This window comes from Tamandua tetradactyla, chromosome 21, assembly GCF_023851605.1.
Source record: "Tamandua tetradactyla isolate mTamTet1 chromosome 21, mTamTet1.pri, whole genome shotgun sequence".
NCBI classification, from domain to species: domain Eukaryota; kingdom Metazoa; phylum Chordata; class Mammalia; order Pilosa; family Myrmecophagidae; genus Tamandua; species Tamandua tetradactyla.
Window position 1 is genome coordinate 55483684 of NC_135347.1, and position 20322 is coordinate 55504005.

The window sequence follows — 20322 nt, forward strand, 5'->3', positions numbered from 1 at the left end:
TGCCTCTAACATCCTCATGAAATTCAGTCACCCCTCTCTATCCAAAGACTCTGAATGGATTTTCACACTTCATTCACCCTGATATCAACAACTCTCTCTCATCTTTTTTTTTCATTGTGAATAATCTGATCTTATTCTGAAATATACAGAAACTTTTACCTGATAATTACACACTGCCAGATAATTTTCTTTGAGGTTGCCATCATGACCATCTGAGATTTATGGAATCATGACTTTAAGACATGGAGAACTGTGTTCTGGATACATTATTTGATCCAAAAGATGATTTAATAAGGATATGTTAATGGAAGTTTTTTCAGGGAAAACACTTTTACATGGAATTGTTGCTTAGTAAAAATGAAAAAATGAGAGGTATAATGGTATAAAGCAAAACAAATTATTCAAATTCCTGTCTTTAAACATAATTCCTTTATATAAGCTTTCCCTGAAAAGATTGAAATAGATTTAAAAAAAAGGTTACCATTACTTCTATTTCACATTCATCCTCCAAATTTACTAAGAAGATTATTTTCACAGAATATTCTTTCAGAGAAGTAACAGAAAATGAGGAAAGTTCAGGCACATGGGGTAATTTCTACATTTCAAAGTAGAAATCAATTGGAATTTAAAAACCAAAAATAAAAGAAAAAATTTTAAGGGTGAATCTACAATTGAAAACATAGAACCCCAACATGTATTAGTGCTTTAGAAGAGTAAAAATGTTTGTGATAAGGTGATACTTAATAATATAATGTGCACAGGACATAAGTTGCCCACATAGTGTCTCCAAAGTAAAAGGCCCTGTGAAAGGAGAAAGAACTGACAAGATTAGTGTGTCAAGGAAGGTAAGGATGGAGAAGTCTCAAGTGATCTCTGTGATAAAAGTGTGAGCTCACTGCTGTCCACCCACGATTCAAACAGATCATAAAAATAACTCTGTTTTCAGATATTGTGACCGAAGAGGAGAGTGCCAAGCAGCCTACGACACAGAAATCAAGAAGTCCAGACTCCAGGCCCAGTAAGATTCCAAGGGTGTCAGAGAGATCTTCTTCCTCAACTTCAACTGAGAAGACCTCAATTCATCAGACTACCAGTCGGGCCTTCTGGGCACCAATGGGTCAGGTGTGCCTATTTTACCAGAGTGCACACAGTAAAGGGTGTAGCTGTTGAGTGGCAAACCAAAAGCACATTTTCACCCGTGGGAAACACACATCCCCAGGTCTTTGAGGCTGAGCTCTCTGAAGAGAGCACCACTGGCTCTCTCCCGAGTCTAACCAACACCGAGTCCATGCTCAGCTCCCCGGAGCCCTTCCAGGAGCAACCTGAAATACCCATCCCTGAACCTGTTGTCCATCTGGAGGAGGAGGAGGAGAGTGCCCGGGCTGCAACCCCAGAATGGCTAGTCACCACAGAGCTCGGCTTCCGCTGTGTAGCCTGTTGCAGGGTGTTCCCGACCAGGGAGGCATTCCTGGTGCATGCAGAGCACGGCGTCAAAGAGGGATTTAGCTGCCGTGTCTTCTATGAAGAGATGCTGGAGAGGCAGCGGGCCCACTCAGAAAGGCGCCCTCGTCGACAGTGTCTCCAGATGGCCCACCATTGCATGAAGGCGAATGTAAAAAGGAAAATAAAAGGAAAGGAAGAAATCTGTCGCCGCTTACAGGAGAAGCTGGAAGAACAGAAACAAAAGCTGTTGCAACTGCAGCAGGAGTTGGTGGGGCTGCAGAGCCAAGAGGCCCAGCAGAAGAAAAGGAGAGCAGCACACCCTCAAGGGCAGAGGGGGAAGCGCTTAAAGACACACCATAAAACACACTGACTTGGACAGGGAAAGGGGTTTGGGCTGGGAAATGTGGGCTTTTCTCTGGAAACTTCCCTTTAGGTTACTTCAATCCATCTCCTCTTTAAGAAGCTCCCCTCCTTCCATTGTAATCCCTCTACTCCACCCCAATGTCATGGGCAGTACCACCCTAGAAGGAACTGGACTGTAAAAGCCTCAGAACAGCTGACATCAACTCAGGCTCAGTGTCCCCCCCAGGCCAGGAGAAGACAGAAGCCTCATCTGGATAGTGACTTTTACAAGGCTCTGCATGTGAGCCGCATGGTAAGTCAGGAAGGAGGATATGGGATGTTATTGGAACACGGGAGGCTGAAATGGGTCACAGCCTAGGTGACTCCAAGGGAAATGTGTTTCTGAAGGATGATATAACAGATTTTTAATGCAGAAGGAAGAGAAGCAGTGCCAGACTGTGGGGGATCCTGCCTGCCTGGAAACAATCTACCAACATTTAGGCAGTGAAAAGAAGGAGGGCACTGGCACAGGACAGGAGGACATCATGAAATAAGGTGAGTTCATAACATCCCAGTAGTTGCCGAGAGAATCTGAATTTGGGTTTATGATGTATTGCTTCCTCTTGATTTGAGTGTAAGCAGCAGCTGGTATAGAAAAATTCCACTGAGTGTTATATTTTCTAAATAAGTGTAGAACCAGTAGCTCATGGATAACTGCTGCAAAGATGTCCTTGACTATATACAAACACTTTTCAATTTTCTTTTAAGCAGACTTTACTCTGTGGTTTTATTCATATCTTTGACCTTTTATTTTTTCTCTTCTATAACTCAACGATCCTGAGATCCTTCCCTGGAACAACCTGAGCTGAGAGTAAATGCATAAAAGAGGCACAATATCTCCAAAACCTGGACAGGACAACAACATACTAGACAATCACATGTGAGGAAGAGATGGGCAAATTCAGATCCAGATTCAGTAATGAGGAAAAAAGGCTAGTCACATGCACAGCATCAAGTTCCTGGGCCTGGAAGTCTTGAAGGTGACAGGGGCATTTCCACCTACTTCAGAGATGAGACCTAGAGTGGCATGGGGAAGCCTTCAGAGACACTGGAAGGGGATAAGGGCCTGTCGCATAACATTTACAGTGTGTCCTATTTTTATTTCTCAGAGAGATAGTGATGGCTCCAGTGAGCAGAGTGAAGTTGGGGCTATGAGATGACATCCATCCATACACTACCATCAAGAAAAACAAAAGCCAATGAAGCACTGATGTACTGCAGTTGGAGACGGGCAGAGGATGGCTCATGACTTCCAACAACCTGAAGACTTTTGGCCAAAATATGCTTTTTCCTTGATAGCTGCATCTTCTCAGTTAACTTCCTCTATGGTCAGTCTGGTGAAAAAGGCTACAGTATCCAAGAGTGAGTTTTCAACTGGAGCAATGGGGTGGAAGGTGTAGGCACCATAGGAGAGAAAGAGTCCTGTAGAGGCCCATATGTTGCCTAGTGAATTGTCCATTGTGTTCAGCTACTTCCTTATCTCTAGACATAAACACGCAATATGTACTTCAAGAATAAGTCCATTAACACTCAGAATTGTTTTCTGTCATTTCTAGGTATGAGATCAGAAGAGGTCACTGACTCCAAATAGGAAGTAGGAGATCACTGGCCTTTTATACAGTTTGTGGACATGCTCTTCTTCCAAGGATTAAAATCTTTGTACACCATGTTATAGGTATATTTTTGTTGCCTATTTAGAAAATAACAAACAAAATTTGTTAATACATTTTAACATATATAGGTATTTAACTTACACACTGCATTGTCACATTACAAGCATTGTAAACTTTTATAAAGAAATACGCAGAGCCATGCCCTCATGTAAATTGTACCTCCTCCATCAAGATGTGCAATTTTAACAACACACATGTATTGTTTCATACTTTCTTCCTTTTGGAGATTTATATGTACTACAGATACACATGTTCATCTCTGTTTGTTGGCTTTTAGGAAATACAGGTCAAACTCTCCCCATTTGCTATCCGTCATTTAACAATCAATCATGGTTCCCTGTAATTCAGTACATATGGCATCCACAATATCATTTCAATTGTTTAATTTTTAAATTCTTATTCATACATGTATTATATAAATCAGAACTATTACAGTACACTTCACACATGTTCATAAATAACTCTACTGGGGAGCACATGTCCATGTTCTTTATGTCCCGTCTTTTCTGCATGCTCTGACTCTCTACTCCCTGGACTTGTCCCACAAATGAACCCAAGGTAATTTATAATAAATATTTACTAACTAGTCTACCTTATAATTCATGCCTAAATAATCATACTCACATATCCAAATCTAGCTATCTACTCTATTTTGTACACATGTGTATATATGCATGTCTTTAAATATATTATTTGTATTATTTCAACCAAATGGACTCATTTTATGTATGCTACTATGCAACTTGCATTTCTCCCAATACAATACTTGACACTTTTCTTTCTCAACTGCTATTGCTCCCTTTCATTATGATGGCTGTCTAATATATGCTATGGTTTTACCCTATTATTCTATATATTACCATCAGAGGGAAGTAATTTTCTTTCTCCTTTTCAGTCATTATTGACTTTAAAGCTGCCAATATTTTTTCTGTATGTTTCTCTCTTTGAAATAATTTCTAACGGTGAGATTTGCAGTTTGGTATATTTTAGAATTTTAGTGCTATCGCTACATTGCTTTCTGTAAAATCATGTAATAATGTTCTTTTTTGACTATGCAAATGCATATCCTTTTCCACACAACCCAGCTTATAACCGCTTCATTAGTTTCTTAAATTTGAACAGTTTCACTGGTACTTTCACATTTTTTCCATTTAGCAGTATTTGTGAACAACTTCGTTCATCTATCTCAGGCATTTTGATTTTTGATGAATGTCCTGTTTTAATTCATCCTTCATTTTTCAAGGGCTGAATTTTTGTACCTATTTTCTTACTAAGATGAAAATTCATAGGTTCGTGGGTGGTTCAGTGGGAGAATTTTTGCCTTCCATGTGTTCCCAGACCATGCACCGTCCCCTCCCCCAAAAAAAGAGTTATTAAACCTATGTCATCTACATTTAAATAATGTTCCAAAACTATTATTCATTATTAATGCATACAATTCAAATTCCCATATTGATATGGAAACTGCATGTCATTTATGCAACAAGTCTACTCATTCAGTAAGATGGCATAATTTTTCATTTAATTGGGCTTCATTTTATTTATTCCAATAGATTTATTTTCTTCATAGTATGTTTTGTGTTCCTGCCAAATGTTTTATGAAACACTTTGTAAATTTTACAGTTTATTAAGAGTTCTGTTGGTAATAATTTATTAGAAAAAACGTCAATGCAAAATTTGGACTGCAAGAAACTCATACTTAAGTATTATCTGGTTTTTTACTGATTTTAGCCTTATCCAGACCAATTAATCAATCCCCCTTTGGTAACTAGTCCTGGTTATCAAATCTCTGATCTCTAAATTATTATTTACTGTGGAGAAGTGAACAGTAGTGTAAACAAGCAGATTTTTTTCTACAGCGTCCTTGAGTTCAGAATGTAGGGAGAATATATTCCTCTGATAAGTTTTCCTTCTGATTTGTTTTAATTTTGATTTCCTCGCTTAGTATCTTTAATTACTCTTTTATGCTAATTTCTATGTTTTGCTTTTCACAATTATGTGTTTATCTAGCAGGAATGTACTTTGTGTATGGTTGGATGCTGATGTCCTTTTGCCTCTGTGCATCAGCAGCGACCAAATTTTAGTGAGGAAACAGCAGGAGGACAGCGGATGAGGCTGCTGAGGCTGAATGGGGTATAGAGTGAGGCCTGAGGTCCCCGGCCTGGCCTGGCTGCCACCAAGTCGGTTGGTGACAGGAACAGAGCCTCACATCTTGCATTGCCTGACCCCAAACCACTTCACCTGGAACTGAATAACAAGGCTCATCCACAGGGCTCAGCAAGAATGAGAGGAAGCTGCAGACTGAGGAAGGCAAGGCCCAGGAACTAGACCCAGTAGCTTGAGGCTGCAGCTGTTGGCCAGCAGGCATATTGCTAAGAACTGAGTAAAACAGGGCAAGTGATGGCCAGAAGTCAGGAATACCAGTGATAACTCAGGAAGGCTGATGGAGAAGTGGTTGCAAAGGTGTCTCTGGATCTGCCCTTCCAAGAGACTCTGGGGATGCACTTCCTGGTGGAGAAGACAGTGTCCCAAGTGACAAACTTCTGGGTGGACTCACTTGCTCCTGCCTGGATCGGTGCCTGCCCTATTCTCAGAAAGACTTTCCCAAAATTCTCACTCCCAGTGTGGGATCTCCATGACCAGAGCTGATCTGAAATTCATTAAGCTGCTTTGGACACTGAAGGTGGAGGATGAGGGGCTCCACCTGGCTACTTCCCTTACAGCAATTCTTCCCATATTTGGCCAATTTTGCCATCAAGGGAGTTTTTAGCCTATTTTAGGGACAGCACAGCATTTTGGAAGTAAATTCTTCAGGGAGAGCTGGGTCATATGGCCTAGTGCACACCTGTCACTCTCACACTGTGGTACTAGGCTAATGACACCATTTCACTCCTGCTCCTTCCAACACCACGAGCTTTGTGGTGAATTTCATGTTTTCTTTCCCATTGTACACTTTCCCACATATTTTATGCTCTATTTCTTTATATCCAAATTATTCCCTCAGATGTAATCCATCTGTTTTCCTTTTCCCCTACCTAACTGACTCTGCTGCTCTCAAACCAAGCTTATAAGTGCCCTGTGGATGTTAATAGAGAGTGGTCCACTTGCTTCCATTGTGGGCTTCTCAGAATCTGTATTTCCTCCAAGGTCTTGAGGCAATTCTGATCTCCAAGAGAGACATGCCCTTTCAGAGGTCTGCTTAGACCTTGAGCACAGTTGTTGCACATCCTCCCTTGTTCCATTGTCTTGCATGATCTCAATGGGACACTTAGGAAGATCATGGGATTAAACTGCAATGATTTCTTGCAGTAACTCTTGCACTGGTCAGGGTGAGAGAATTTCAGTTTGATCTGCTCCCAGGAGTAGCTCTGTATGCACTGTCCCTTGTTCAGACTAAAGTAGAACTGTGAAAATAAACTCACAACAAACTCCATATATATCTTTTTTTTTATTAATTAAAAAAAAGAATTAACAAAACAATTAGAAATCATTCCAATCTACATGTACAATCAGTAATTCTTAATAACATCACATAGTTGCATATTCATCATTTCTTAGTACATTTGCATCGATTTAGAAAAAGAAATAAAAAGACAACAGAATAAGAATTAAAACAATAATAGAAAGAAAAAAAACAAAAAAAACAAAAACAAAAAACCTATACCTCACATGCAGCTTCATTCAGTGTTTTAACATAATTGCATTACAATTGGGTAGTATTGTGCTGTCCATTTCTGAGTTTTTATATCCAGTCCCGTTGTACAGTCTGTATCCCTTCATCTCCAATTATCCCTTCTCTTTTTTTTTTTTTTTAATTAACGGAAAAAAAAGAAATTAACCCAACATTTAGAGATCATACCATTCTACACATGCAATCATTAATTCTTAACATCATCACATAGATGCATGATCATCATTTCTTAGTACATTTGCATTGGTTTAGAAGAACTAGCAACATAACCGAAAAAGATATAGAATGTTAATATAGAGAAAAAAATAAAAGTAATAATAGTAAAATCAAAACAAAACAAAACAAAACAAAACAAAAACCTATAGCTCAGATGCAGCTTCATTCAGTGTTTTAACATGATTACTTTACAATTAGGTATTATTGTGCTGTCCATTTTTGAGTTTTTGTATCTAGTCCTGTTGCACAGTCTGTATCCCTTCAGCTTCAATTACCCATTGTCTTACCCTGTTTCTAACTCCTGCTGAACTCTGTTACCAATGACATATTTCAAGTTTATTCTCGAATGTCCGTTCACATCAGTGGGACCATACAGTATTTGTCCTTTAGTTTTTGGCTGGATTCACTCAGCATAATATTCTCTAGGTCCATCCATGTTATTACATGGTTCATAAGTTTATCTTGTCTTAAAGCTGCATAATATTCCATCGTATGTATATACCACAGTTTGTTTAGCCACTCTTCTGTTGATGGAGATTTTGGCTGTTTCCATCTCTTTGCAATTGTAAATAATGCTGCTATAAACATTGGTGTGCAAATGTCCGTTTGTGTCTTTGCCCTTAAGTCCTTTGAGTAGATTCCTAGCAATGGTATTGCTGGGTCGTATGGCAATTCTATATTCAGCTTTTTGAGGAACCGCCAAACTGCCTTCCACAGTGGTTGCACCCTTTGACATTCCCACCAACAGTGGATAAGTGTGCCTCTTTCTCCGCATCCTCTCCAGCACTTGTCATTTTCTGTTTTGTTGATAATGGCCATTCTGGTGGGTGTGAGATGATATCTCATTGTGGTTTTGATTTGCATTTCTCTAATGGCCAGGGACATTGAGCATCTCTTCATGTGCCTCTTGGCCATCCATATTTCCTCTTCTGAGAGGTGTCTGTTCAAGTCTTTTTCCCATTTTGTAATTGGGTTGGCTGTCTTTTTGTTGTTGAGATGAACAATCTCTTTATAAATTCTGGATACTAGACCTTTATCTGATATATCATTTCCAAATATTGTCTCCCATTGTGAAGGCTGTCTTTCTACTTTCTTGATGAAGTTCTTTGATGCACAAAAGTGTTTAATTTTGAGGAGTTCCCATTTATTTATTTCCTTCTTCAGTGCTCTTGCTTTAGGTTTAAGGTCCATAAAACCGCCTCCAGTTGTAAGATCCATAAGATATCTCCCTACATTTTCCTCTAACTGTTTTATGGTCTTAGACCTAATGTTTAGATCTTTGATCCATTTTGAGTTAACTTTTGTATACGGTGTGAGAGATGGGTCTTCTTTCATTCTTTTGCATATGGATATCCAGTTCTCTAGGCACCATTTATTGAAGAGACTGCTCTGTCCCAGGTGAGTTGGCTTGACTGCCTTATCAAAGATCAAATGTCCATAGATGAGAGGGTCTATATCTGAGCACTCTATTCGATTCCATTGGTCGATATATCTATCTTTATGCCAATACCATGCTGTTTTGACCACTGTGGCTTCATAATATGCCTTAAAGTCAGGCAGCGCGAGACCTCCAGCTTCATTTTTTTTCCTCAAGATGTTTTTAGCAATTCGGGGCACCCTGCCCTTCCAGATAAATTTGCTTATTGGTTTTTCTATTTCTGAAAAATAAGTTGTTGGGATTTTGATTGGTATTGCATTGAATCTGTAAATCAATTTAGGTAGGATTGACATCTTAACTATATTTAGTCTTCCAATCCATGAACACGGTATGCCCTTCCATCTATTTAGGTCTTCTGTGATTTCTTTTAGCAGTTTTTTGTAGTTTTCTTTATATAGGTTTTTTGTCTCTTTAGTTAAATTTATTCCTAGGTATTTTATTCTTTTAGTTGCAATTGTAAATGGGATTCGTTTCTTGATTTCCCCCTCCGCTTGTTCATTGCTAGTGTATAGAAATGCTACAGATTTTTGAATGTTGATCTTGTAACCTGCTACTTTGCTGTACTCATTTATTAGCTCTAGTAGTTTTGTTGTGGATTTTTCCGGGTTTTCGACGTATAGTATCATATTGTCTGCAAACAGTGATAGTTTTACTTCTTCCTTTCCAATTTTGATGCCTTGTATTTCTTTTTCTTGTCTAATTGCTCTGGCTAGAACCTCTAACACAATGTTGAATAATAGTGGTGATAGTGGACATCCTTGTCTTGTTCCTGATCTTAGGGGGAACGTTTTCAATTTTTCCCCATTAAGGATGATATTAGCTGTGGGTTTTTCATATATTCCCTCTATCATTTTAAGGAAGTTCCCTTGTATTCCTATCCTTTGAAGTGTTTTCAACAGGAAAGGATGTTGAATCTTGTCAAATGCCTTCTCTGCATCAATTGAGATGATCATGTGATTTTTCTGCTTTGATTTGTTGATATGGTGTATTACATTAATTGATTTTCTTATGTTGAACCATCCTTGCATACCTGGGATGAATCCTACTTGGTCATGACGTATAATTCTTTTAATGTGTTGTTGGATATGATTTGCTAGAATTTTATTGAGGATTTTTGCATCTATATTCATTAGAGAGATTGGTCTGTAGTTTTCTTTTCTTGTAATATCTTTGCCTGGTTTTGGTATGAGGGTAATGTTGGCTTCATAGAATGAATTAGGTAGTTTTCCCTCCACTTCGATTTTTTTGAAGAGTTTGAGGAGAGTTGGTACTAATTCTTTCTGGAATGTTTGATAGAATTCACATGTGAAGCCGTCTGGTCCTGGACTTTTCTTTTTAGGAAGCTTTTGAATGACTGCTTCAATTTCTTTACTTGTGATTGGTTTGTTGAGGTCATCTATCTCTTCTTGAGTCAAAGTTGGTTGTTCATGTCTTTCCAGGAACCCGTCCATTTCCTCTAAATTGTTGTATTTATTAGCGTAAAGTTGTTCATAGTATCCTGTTATTACCTCCTTTATTTCTGTGAGGTCAGTAGTTATGTCTCCTCTTCCATTTCTGATCTTATTTATTTGCATCCTCTCTCTTCTTCTTTTTGTCAATCTTGCTAAGGGCCCATCAATCTTATTGATTTTCTCATAGAACCAACTTCTGGCCTTATTGATTTTCTCTATTGTTTTCATGTTTTCAATTTCATTTATTTGTGCTCTAATCTTTGTTATTTCTTTCCTTTTGCTTGCTTTGGGGTTAGCTTGCTGTTCTTTCTCCAGTTCTTCCAAATGGATAGTTAATTCCTGAATTTTTGCCTTTTCTTCTTTTCTGATATAGGCATTTAGAGCAATAAATTTCCCTCTTAGCACTGCCTTTGCTGTGTCCCATAAGTTTTGATATGTTGTGTTTTCATTTTCATTCACCTCGAGGTATTTGCTAATTTCTCTAGCAATTTCTTCTTTGACCCACTCGTTGTTTAGGAGTGTGTTGTTGAGCCTCCACGTATTTGTGAATTTTCTGGCACTCTGCCTATTATTGATTTCCAACATCATTCCTTTATGGTCCGAGAAAGTGTTGTGTATGATTTCAATCTTTTTAAATTTGTTAAGACTTGCTTTGTGACCCAGAATATGGTCTATTTTTGAGAATGATCCATGAGCACTTGAGAAAAAGGTGTATCCTGCTGTTGTGGGATGTAATGTCCTATAAATGTCTATTAAGTCTAGTTCATTTATAGTAATATTCAGATTCTCTATTTCTTTGTTGATCTTCTGTCTAGATGTTCTGTCCCTTGATGAGAGTGGTGAGTTGAAGTCTCCAACTATTATAGTATATGAGTCTATTTCCCTTTTCAGTGTTTGCAGTGTATTCCTCACGTATTTTGGGGCATTCTGGTTCGGTGCGTAAATATTTATGATTGTTATGTCTTCTTGTTTAATTGTTCCTTTTATTAGTATATAGTGTCCTTCTTTGTCTCTTTTAACTGTTTTACATTTGAAGTCTAACTTGTTGGATATTAGTATAGCCACTCCTGCTCTTTTCTGGTTGTTATTTGCATGAAATATCTTTTCCCAACCTTTCACTTTCAACCTATGTTTATCTTTGGGTCTAAGATGTGTTTCCTGTAGACAGCATATAGAAGGATCCTGTTTTTTAATCCATTCTGCCAATCTATGTCTTTTGATTGGGGAATTCAGTCCATTGACATTTAGTGTTATTACTGTTTGGATAATATCTTCCTCTAACATTTTGCCTTTTGTATTATATATATCATATCTGATTTTCCTTCTTTCTACACTCGTTTCCATATCTCTCTCTTCTGTCTTTTCGGTTCTGACTCTAGTGCTCCCTTTAGTATTTCTTGCAGAGCTGGTCTCTTGGTCACAAATTCTTTCAGTGACTTTTTGTCTGAGAATGTTTTAATTTCTCCCTCATTTTTGAAGGATAATTTTGCTGGATATAGGAGTCTTGGTTGGCAGTTTTTCTCTTTTAGTATTTTAAATATATCATCCCACTGTCTTCTAGCTTCCATGGTTTCTGCTGAGAAACCTACACATAGTCTTATTGGGTTTCCCTTGTATGTGATGGATTATTTTTCTCTTGCTGCTTTCAAGATCCTCTCTTTCTATTTGACCTCTGACATTCTAACTAGTAAGTGTCTTGGAGAACGCCTATTTGGGTCTAATCTTTTTGGGGTGCGCTGCACTTCTTGGATCTGTAATTTTAGGTCTTTCATAAGAGTTGGGAAATTTTCAGTGATAATTTCTTCCATTAGTTTTTCTCCTCCTTTTCCCTTCTCTTCTCCTTCTGGGACACCCACAACACATATATTTGTGTGGTTCATATTGTCCTTGAGTTCCCTGATACCCTGTTCAAATTTTTCCATTCTTTTCCCAATAGTTTCTGTTTCTTTTTGGAATTCAGATGTTCCATCCTCCAAATCACTAATTCTATCTTCTGTCTCTTTAAATCTATCATTGTAGCTATCCATTATTTTTTCTATGTTTGCTACTTTATCCTTCACTTCCATAAGTTCTGCGATTTGTTTTTTCAGTTTTTCTATTTCTTCTTTATGTTCAGCCCATGTCCTCTTCATGTCCTCCCTCAATTTATCGATTTCATTTTTGAAGAGGTTTTCCATTTCTGTTCGTATATTCAGGATTAGTTGTCTCAGCTCTTGTATCTCATTTGAGCTATTGGTTTGTTCCTTTGACTGGGCCATATTCTCAATCTTTTGAGCGTGGACAGTTATCTTCTGCTGCTGGCGTCTGGGCATTTATTCAGATTTCTCTGGGTGTTGGACCCAGCAAGGTTGTAAGATTTTTCTGTGAAATCTCTGGGATCTGTTTTTCTTATCTTGCCCAGTACGTGGCGCACGTGGCACACGTTTGTCTCAAGTGTTTGGAATGGGTCTCCCCCAGTCACTGATCTCCGTGGCCTGGGGATTTCGGATCCAATTCTCTCCGTTGGTTCAGGGGCCACGCGTGGTTGGGGAGTCAGCTGCCGCAGCTTGAGGGGACCCTGTGGCTGGTTGCGGGCCACAGTGGGCCTGGGGGATTCCCCACCGGACCAGGAAGCCTCCCGTGGGGGGGGGGGGCTTCCACGGCTTGGATAGCCCTCCTATCTGAGACTCGTATCCGCGGACTCGAAGCAGAGACTCGAAGCCACCCGCAAAAGAGGGGTGCCACCTGCCTCGGCTTGGGAAACTTGCTTCTCCAATACTCTCAGCCGGCCCAGAAAGGGGGGAGGGAGTAACTCGGACCACCGCAGCTGCCGCTGATCGGGAAATCGCACGCCGCTCGGGGGTCTCACTGCAGCCGAGTCTCGCAGTCAGTCTAGCCAGCCCAGACTTTGGATAGCCCTCTGATCCGAGACTCGTAGCCGCGGACTCAAAGCCGAGACTCAAAGCCACCCGCAAAAGAAGGGCGCCGCCTGCCTCGGCTTGGGAAACTTGCTTCTCCGATACTCTCAGCCGACCCGGGAAGGAGGGAGGGATTAGCTCGGACCACCGCAGCTGCGGCCGCTCGGGGGTCTCGCCGCAGCCAAGTCTCGCAGTCAGACTTGCCAGCCCAGACTTTGGATAGCCCTCTGATCCGAGACTCGTAGTCGCGGACTCGAAGCCGAGACTCGCAGCCGCCCGCAAATGTGTGGCGCCGGTCGCCTTGGCTGGGAAGCTTGTCTCTCTGAGTCTCTCAGCCAGCCCGGGAAGGAGGGAGGGATTAGCTCAGACCGCCGCAGCTGTGGCCGCTCGGGGGTCTCGCCGCAGCCAAGTCTCGCAGTCAGACTTGCCAGCCCAGACTTTGGATAGCCCTCTGATCCGAGACTTGTAGTCGCGGACTCGAAGCCGAGACTCGAAGCCGCCCGCAAAAGTGTGGCGCCGGCCGCCGCCGCCGCCTTGGCTGGGAAGCTTGTCTCTCCGCGTCTCTCAGCCAGCCCGGGAAGGAGGGAGGGATTAGCTCGGACCGCCGCAGCTGCGGCTGCTCGGGAAATCGCCCGCCGCTCGGGGATCTCACTCACCGCAGCCGAGTTTCACAGTCAGACTAGCCAGCCCAGACTTGGTTATGCTGTGTGTCCATTCCCTGCTGTAGCCCCGGGAGCTGTTCTGTACTGTTTCTGTTCACCTATTAGTTGATTTGGAGTCGGAGGAACTAAGACGCATGTACCTTACTAAGACGCCATCTTGGATACCCTTCCGATTTCAATCTTTTTAAACTTATTGAGACTTGCTTTGTGACCCAGCTTATGGTCTATCCTTGAGAATGATCCATGAGCACTTGAGAAAAAGGTGTATCCTGCTGTTGTGGGGTGTAATGTTCTATAGATGTCTGTTAAGTCTAGCTGATTTATTGTATTATTCAGATTCTCTGTGTCTTTATTGATCCTCTGTCCAGATGTTCTGTCCATTGAGGAGAGTGGGGAATTGAAGTCTCCAACTATTATGGTAGATGTGTCCATTTCTCTTTTCAGTACTTGCCTCATGTATTTTGGAGCATTCTGGCTCAGTGCATAAATATTTATGATTGTTGTTATGTCTGTTTGAGGAATTGTTCCTTTTGTTAATACATAGCATCCTTCTTTGTCTCTTTTAACTGTTTTACATTTGAAGTCTAATTTGTTGGCTATTAGTACAGCTGCTCCTGCTCTTTTCTGATTGTTATTTGCATGAAATATCTTTTCACAACCTTTCACTTCCAACCTATATTTATCCTTGGGTCTAAGATGTGTTTCCTGTATACAGCATATAGATGGGTCCTGTTTTTTAATCCATTCTGCCAGTCTGTGTCTTTTGATTGGGGAGTTTAATCCATTAACATTTAGTGTTATTACTGTATGGGCAGTACTTACTTCTACCATTTTGACTTTTGGATTTTATATGTCATATCTAATTTTTCTTCTTTTTTCCTTTACTGATATTCTTCATTTCTATACTCTTCTCCACACCTCTCTCTCCTGTCTTTTCTTATCTGTCTCTAGTGCCCCCTTTAGTATTTTTTGCAGAGCCAGTCTCTTGGTGACAAATTCTCTCCGTGAATTTTTGTCTGCAAATGTTTTAATTTCCCCCTCATTTTTGAAGGACAGTTTGCTGGATATAAAATTCTTGGTTGGCAGTTTTTCTCTTTTAATATCTTAAATATATCATCCCACTGTCTTCTCACCTCCAAGGTTTCTGCTGAGAAATCTATGTATAGTCTTATTGGGCTTCCCTTGTAAATGATGGATTGTTTTTCTCTTGCTGCTTTCAAGATTCTCTCTTTCTCTTTGCCATCTGACATTCTGATTAGGAAGTGTCTTGGAGTATGTCTATTTGGATCTATTCTTGTTGGGGTATGCTGCACTTCTTGGATCTGTAATTTTAAGTCTTTCATAAGAGTTGGGAAATTTTTCAATGATAATTTCCTCCACTAGTTTTTCTCCTCCTTTTCCCTTCTCTTCTTCTTCTGGGACACCCACAGCACGTATATTTGTGCACTTCATGTTGTCATTCAATTCCCTGAGTCCCTCCTCATATTTTTCCATTCTTTTCCCTACATTTTCTTTTGCTTGTCAGATTTCAGATGTCCCATCCTAAAGTTCACTAATCCTATCTTCTGCCTCTTGAAATCTGACATTGTAAGTTTCCTTTGTTTTTTTATCTCTTCTACTGTGCCTTTCATTCCCATAAGTTCCATGATTTGTTTTTCAAACTTTCAATTTCTTCTGTTCGATCATTCCTTGCCTTCTTTATATCCTCCCTCAATTCATTGATTTGATTTTTAATGAGGTTTTCCATGTCTGTTTGAACATTCTGAATTAATTGTTTCAACTCCTGTATTTCATTTGAATTGTTGGTTTGTTCCTTTGACTGGGCCATTTCTTCAATTTTCCTAGTATGATTTGTTATTTTTTGCTGGAATCTAGGCATTTAATTACCTTCATTAGTTTATTCTGGAAATTATTTTCACTTTTTTTTCCCTAGGATTTTCTTGCTGGATGACTTTGTTGTCTATCTGTTCTTTGACATTCAGTTCAGCTTATTGTAGTCCTGTAGCTTAGGTTTTGTTTAATAGATCAGAATTTTTCAGTTCTTGTTTTTTTTTTTCTTGCCCTGCCTGTATGGTGCCTTTCCCCCACCCCTTAGGAGGGTCTCCTTAGGTTTTATAGACCCCAATCAGATTTTCCCAGACCAAACTGGTCTTCTCTCAGGAGGAAAGAGTCACCTGCATCAGTTTTCCCTGAGGGTGAGATCCAGCAGATTGAAAGGCTTTCCTATGAAGTCTCTGGACTTTGTGTTTTTCCTATCCTGCCCAGTATGTGGTACTTTTCTGCCTGAAGGTTCCACCAGCATAAGGTGATGTGGTACATTTAACTTCAGCAGACTCTCCCTGCTGGGGGCGTGGTGGAGACAGAGGAGAGGTTGTAGGCTGACTTTAATCGCTTCACTTTTCTACGCCCTGGGGTCTGAACTCCTTGAGGGAGGGATTCCACCTAAGCTGGGCCCCAGTCCCTCCTGGGAAAGGTACAGGCTCCAGACAAGCCCTCAAACAAGCTCAATTCTGCCTATACCTGGGGCAGTGGAGCCCGAGAAGCCTTGCAGCTGTATCCAAACAGTAATCAATCCATAGAAACACAGCCACAAAATGGAAAAAGAAAAACCCTTTTCAGAGCAGGACCCCATTCCTCAGGTTTGCCAATCAAGAGCTTAACTTGGTACGTTGCTCTGTGTATCTCCAGGTCCTATGTGCCCCCTCCTTTCCTTCAGGGCCCAGACCTTTTCAGATCCAAAAAAACCCTTTTTTTTTCTTTTTTCCTTTTTTTGTCAGCCCTGCCCCCTCTGCGCTGGTGCAAAACCCAGCAACCTCTGCTTTTACTCAAGGTTTGACTGAGCTGGAGGCCTATTTTTAGTAGTCAGAATTTGTGAATTAATTCCACAATTGGAATTTTGTTGTGCTCAGCCCCTACTGCTGGTAAAGTCCCTTTCCCTTCCCCTCTGGGAAGCAGCCTGTAGAGGAGGGGCACTGGCCTGCCATGGCCTGGGTAACTCACAGTTCTGGTGGGTCTCGCAGCTGGTCCAGCTGGCCCAGACTGGGGTACACTGTGTGTCTGGTCACTGATGTGGCCCCAGTAGTTGTTCTTTACTGTTCCTGATTATTTACTAACTGCTCTGGAGGATGAACTGGTTGGAATCTTTTGATTAAATTATCTCCATGGAGATGTGATACACCCAATTCTGGGTATTAATTTGATTAGCTGGAGCTATGACTCCACCCGTTCCAGGTGGGTCTTGATTAGTTTACTGGAATCCTTTAAAAAAGGAAATATTTTGGAGAAAGTCCCTTTTTAGAGCCATGAGAACCAGGAGAGCCCACGCAGCCAGAAACCTTTGGAGATGAAAGAATACACCCCTGGGAGAGCTTCATGAAACATTAAGCCTGGAGAAAAAGCTAGCAGACTCCATGTTCACCATGTTCCTTTCCAGTTGAGAGAGAAACCCTGAACTTCATTAGCCTTTCTTGAGTGAAGGTAACCTTTCTTGAGTGTTGGTGCCTTAATTTGGATATTTTTATAGACTTGCTTTAATTGAGACATTTTTATCTCTTAGAACTATAAACTTGCAGCTTATTAAATTCCATTTATAAAAGGTGTTCTGTTTCTGGTATATCTCATTCCAGCAGCTAGCAAACCAGATTATCACTTCTTCTTTGTCTTCTGGCTGACTTCCCCTGGTTTGCATCTACATCCCTGAACCTGAGAGCTTTTCCTGAACCCAGGAAAGACTACACTACTAAATGTATTCTCCCCACGCTATTCAAAAGTGCTGGGGAATTAACATCCCCTACCCATCTCTGGGAGCAGCTGCAAACCAAAAACTCTCAGGTGTGGTGTATGAAAACACTGGATTAAGCTCCAGCCCCACTGTGGTAAGGGGCTTAAAGGTGTTCCCTTCACTGGCTGCCCTCCCTTCCTCTATTATTTCTCCACTGCCCTAGAGATGCTCCCTGCATGCCCCAAATAAACTATTTTTACTAAAATCTGCCTCTGACAGAATCTGAACTAACACAAGAAAGATGAGACTCAATTCTGGAATATTCATGTATTTGAAACAAGTTTTTTTCCCATGTTGCTGAAGAATGAGGTGTCACTACACATACACAAAATGCAAAATGTTTTTCTACCACCTGCCTAGTTCCTGGAGTCCCTTTCTGACTCTCTCCCAGTTTTATAGATTACTAGGGACAATCAGACCTTACCTTTGAGTTCTTCTAGGCCCCAGAGTTGAACAAGCTCAAAACAGCCAGGCCATGGAGTTCAGGTGTCTCCTGAGGTTTACTGAAATGGCTTCAACTTCGAACTCCCTTCACAAGAAAGGCTGAGCAAACCTTCCCAGGGTGGAGTTTATCTGTCTTCATTGTCTGAATCTTGTCTTTCAGGTGTCCCCTGGAAGGAGCCAGGGCCTCGTGGCTTCCTGTGACTGAGCTCCAGGCTCCAGGAGCCCCCGTGGACCCAGGCTTACCCCACTCCTCTCTGCTGTGCTGAAGCTTCTGGAGTCCCACTTGTCCTGCCCCTGAAGAGGCTTGGGCATCTCCTGTGCCACAAACCCCTCCTTCCATTATGGTGGCAGCCGCAGCTGCCAACAGAGCAGACAGTCTTTGTGTGGTTGCCAAACTTGCTTGGTCATAAGGATCACCTGGTACAGTCGGTAAACATAGATTCTGGATATCAGCTCCAGAACTATGGAACGAGAGTCTCCAGGGGGAGGGCCTGGGAGCCCCTGTGTGTAACTGGCAGCCCAGGGGGTCCTTCCCACCCTGCCTACTGTGGATCAGTGGGGCAAGGAGGGCAGCAGGGGCATGAGTAAAGCAGACAGAGCTTTGCGGGCAGACGTGCTGCCTCATGCTGCCACCTCCAAAATTCAGATGGAGCCGAGGCTGAGCTGCTCCAACATGGGAGCTCAGGAAGTTCTGAGAGCCAAGGAGGCTGCAGCCCAAACAGAGCCGCTTGAAGGGAACCTCTCACTCAGGCTGAGCTTCTATATGACACCTCTGCTTAGTTTTCTGTGCAATAGTGGTTACCAATCGGGTTGGGAATAGAGGTTGGCGGGGGAGAGGCACAGAACCTTTGGAGTCTAGTTAAAAAAGATGTTTCATTAGGAATTGCTTTGTTTTATTTTTTGGCACAAAATAATTTATTTTGTTATTTCTGAGATGTTAAAAGAGGGTGTGAGATTTTAAGTTTTCTCAAAAAGGAATATGTATATGTATTAGTCAGGGATCTCCAGAGAACCAACAAGATGTATATAGTATATGCGATTATATATATTAATAGTATAAGATTTATTATAGGAATTGACTCATGTAACTATGGAGTAACAAGTCTAAATTCCATAGCGCAGGCTGCAAGCTGGAAACTCTGATGAAGGTTATCAATGAATTTCCCGGGAAAAGCTCACTGGCTGAAATAAAGATGGAAATTCTTCCTTCTGATGGCTGAAATCATCAGTTCTCCTTTTCAGGCCTTTAAGTAATTGCAGGAGACTTCTTTCAGTGTTGAAGGCGATCTCCTAGGTTAATTGTGGATGCAATCATCCATTGGTACAATCACATCACTGATGATTTAAAGCCATGAAATATCCTCACAGGCCAGTGCTTGCTTGACAAAACAACTGGACATCATAACCTAGGCAGGCTGTCACGCAAAATTAGTCATCACAGCATGTGAAATGTTTGAGAAGCACGGCTATAGACTGGAATAAACCAAGAACGAGAGGTCAAGTCTGCTGGTGGCAGCTCTGGAATAGCACAGCCCTCCTGAAGTTCACCCTCCCCGAGACCCTGGCTCCTGACTCTCCATCTCCTGCCTCCCCACCCTCTCTGCCCCAAGAACCCAAGTTTTGCTTCTTTTTTTTAAAAAAAATTTTTTATTAATTTTTAAATTAAAAAAAAAATTTACAGGAAAGAAACACAAACATTCTTAATATGTGATCATTCCATTCTATATATATAATCAGTAATTCACAATATCATCACATAGCTGCATATTCATCATCATGATCATTTCTTAGAACATTTGCATCAGCTCAGAAAAAGAAATAAAAAGACAACAGAAAAATAAAATTAAAACAGAAAAAAAAAATTATACATACCATACCCCTTACCCCTCCCTTTCATTGATCACTAGCATTTCAAACTAAATTTATTTTAACATTTGTTCCCCCTATTATTTATTTTTATTGCATATGTTCTACTCATCTGTTGACAAGGTAGATGAAAGGAGCATCAGACACAGGTTTTCACAATCACACAGTCACATTGTTTTGTTTCTTTTTTTAAACATTTTTTTAATTGTGAAAAATAATATATATACAAAAAAGCAATAAATTTCCAAGTACATTTTGACAAATAGTTATAGAACAGATTTTAAAGTTTGGTATGGGTTACAGTTCCACAATTTTTTGTTTCTTCTTCTAGCTGCTCCAAGACACTGAAGACCAACAG

General features: G+C 40.7%; 1 long non-coding RNA gene across 4 annotated transcripts; it reads left to right on the forward strand.

Moving 5' to 3' along the window:
• Positions 1-1105: 1105 nt before the first annotated feature.
• On the forward strand, positions 1106-19742 carry LOC143665679 (uncharacterized). 4 transcript variants are annotated; one of them, XR_013167168.1, is made up of 5 exons: positions 1106-2098; positions 2220-2825; positions 2955-3207; positions 3402-3520; positions 18259-19742. It is a non-coding gene; the product is annotated as an uncharacterized LOC143665679 (long non-coding RNA). The 4 variants fall into 4 exon arrangements; XR_013167169.1 differs by lacking the exon at positions 18259-19742 and adding an exon at positions 5529-6944; XR_013167170.1 differs by lacking the exon at positions 18259-19742 and adding an exon at positions 5532-6944.
• Positions 19743-20322: the final 580 nt, after the last annotated feature.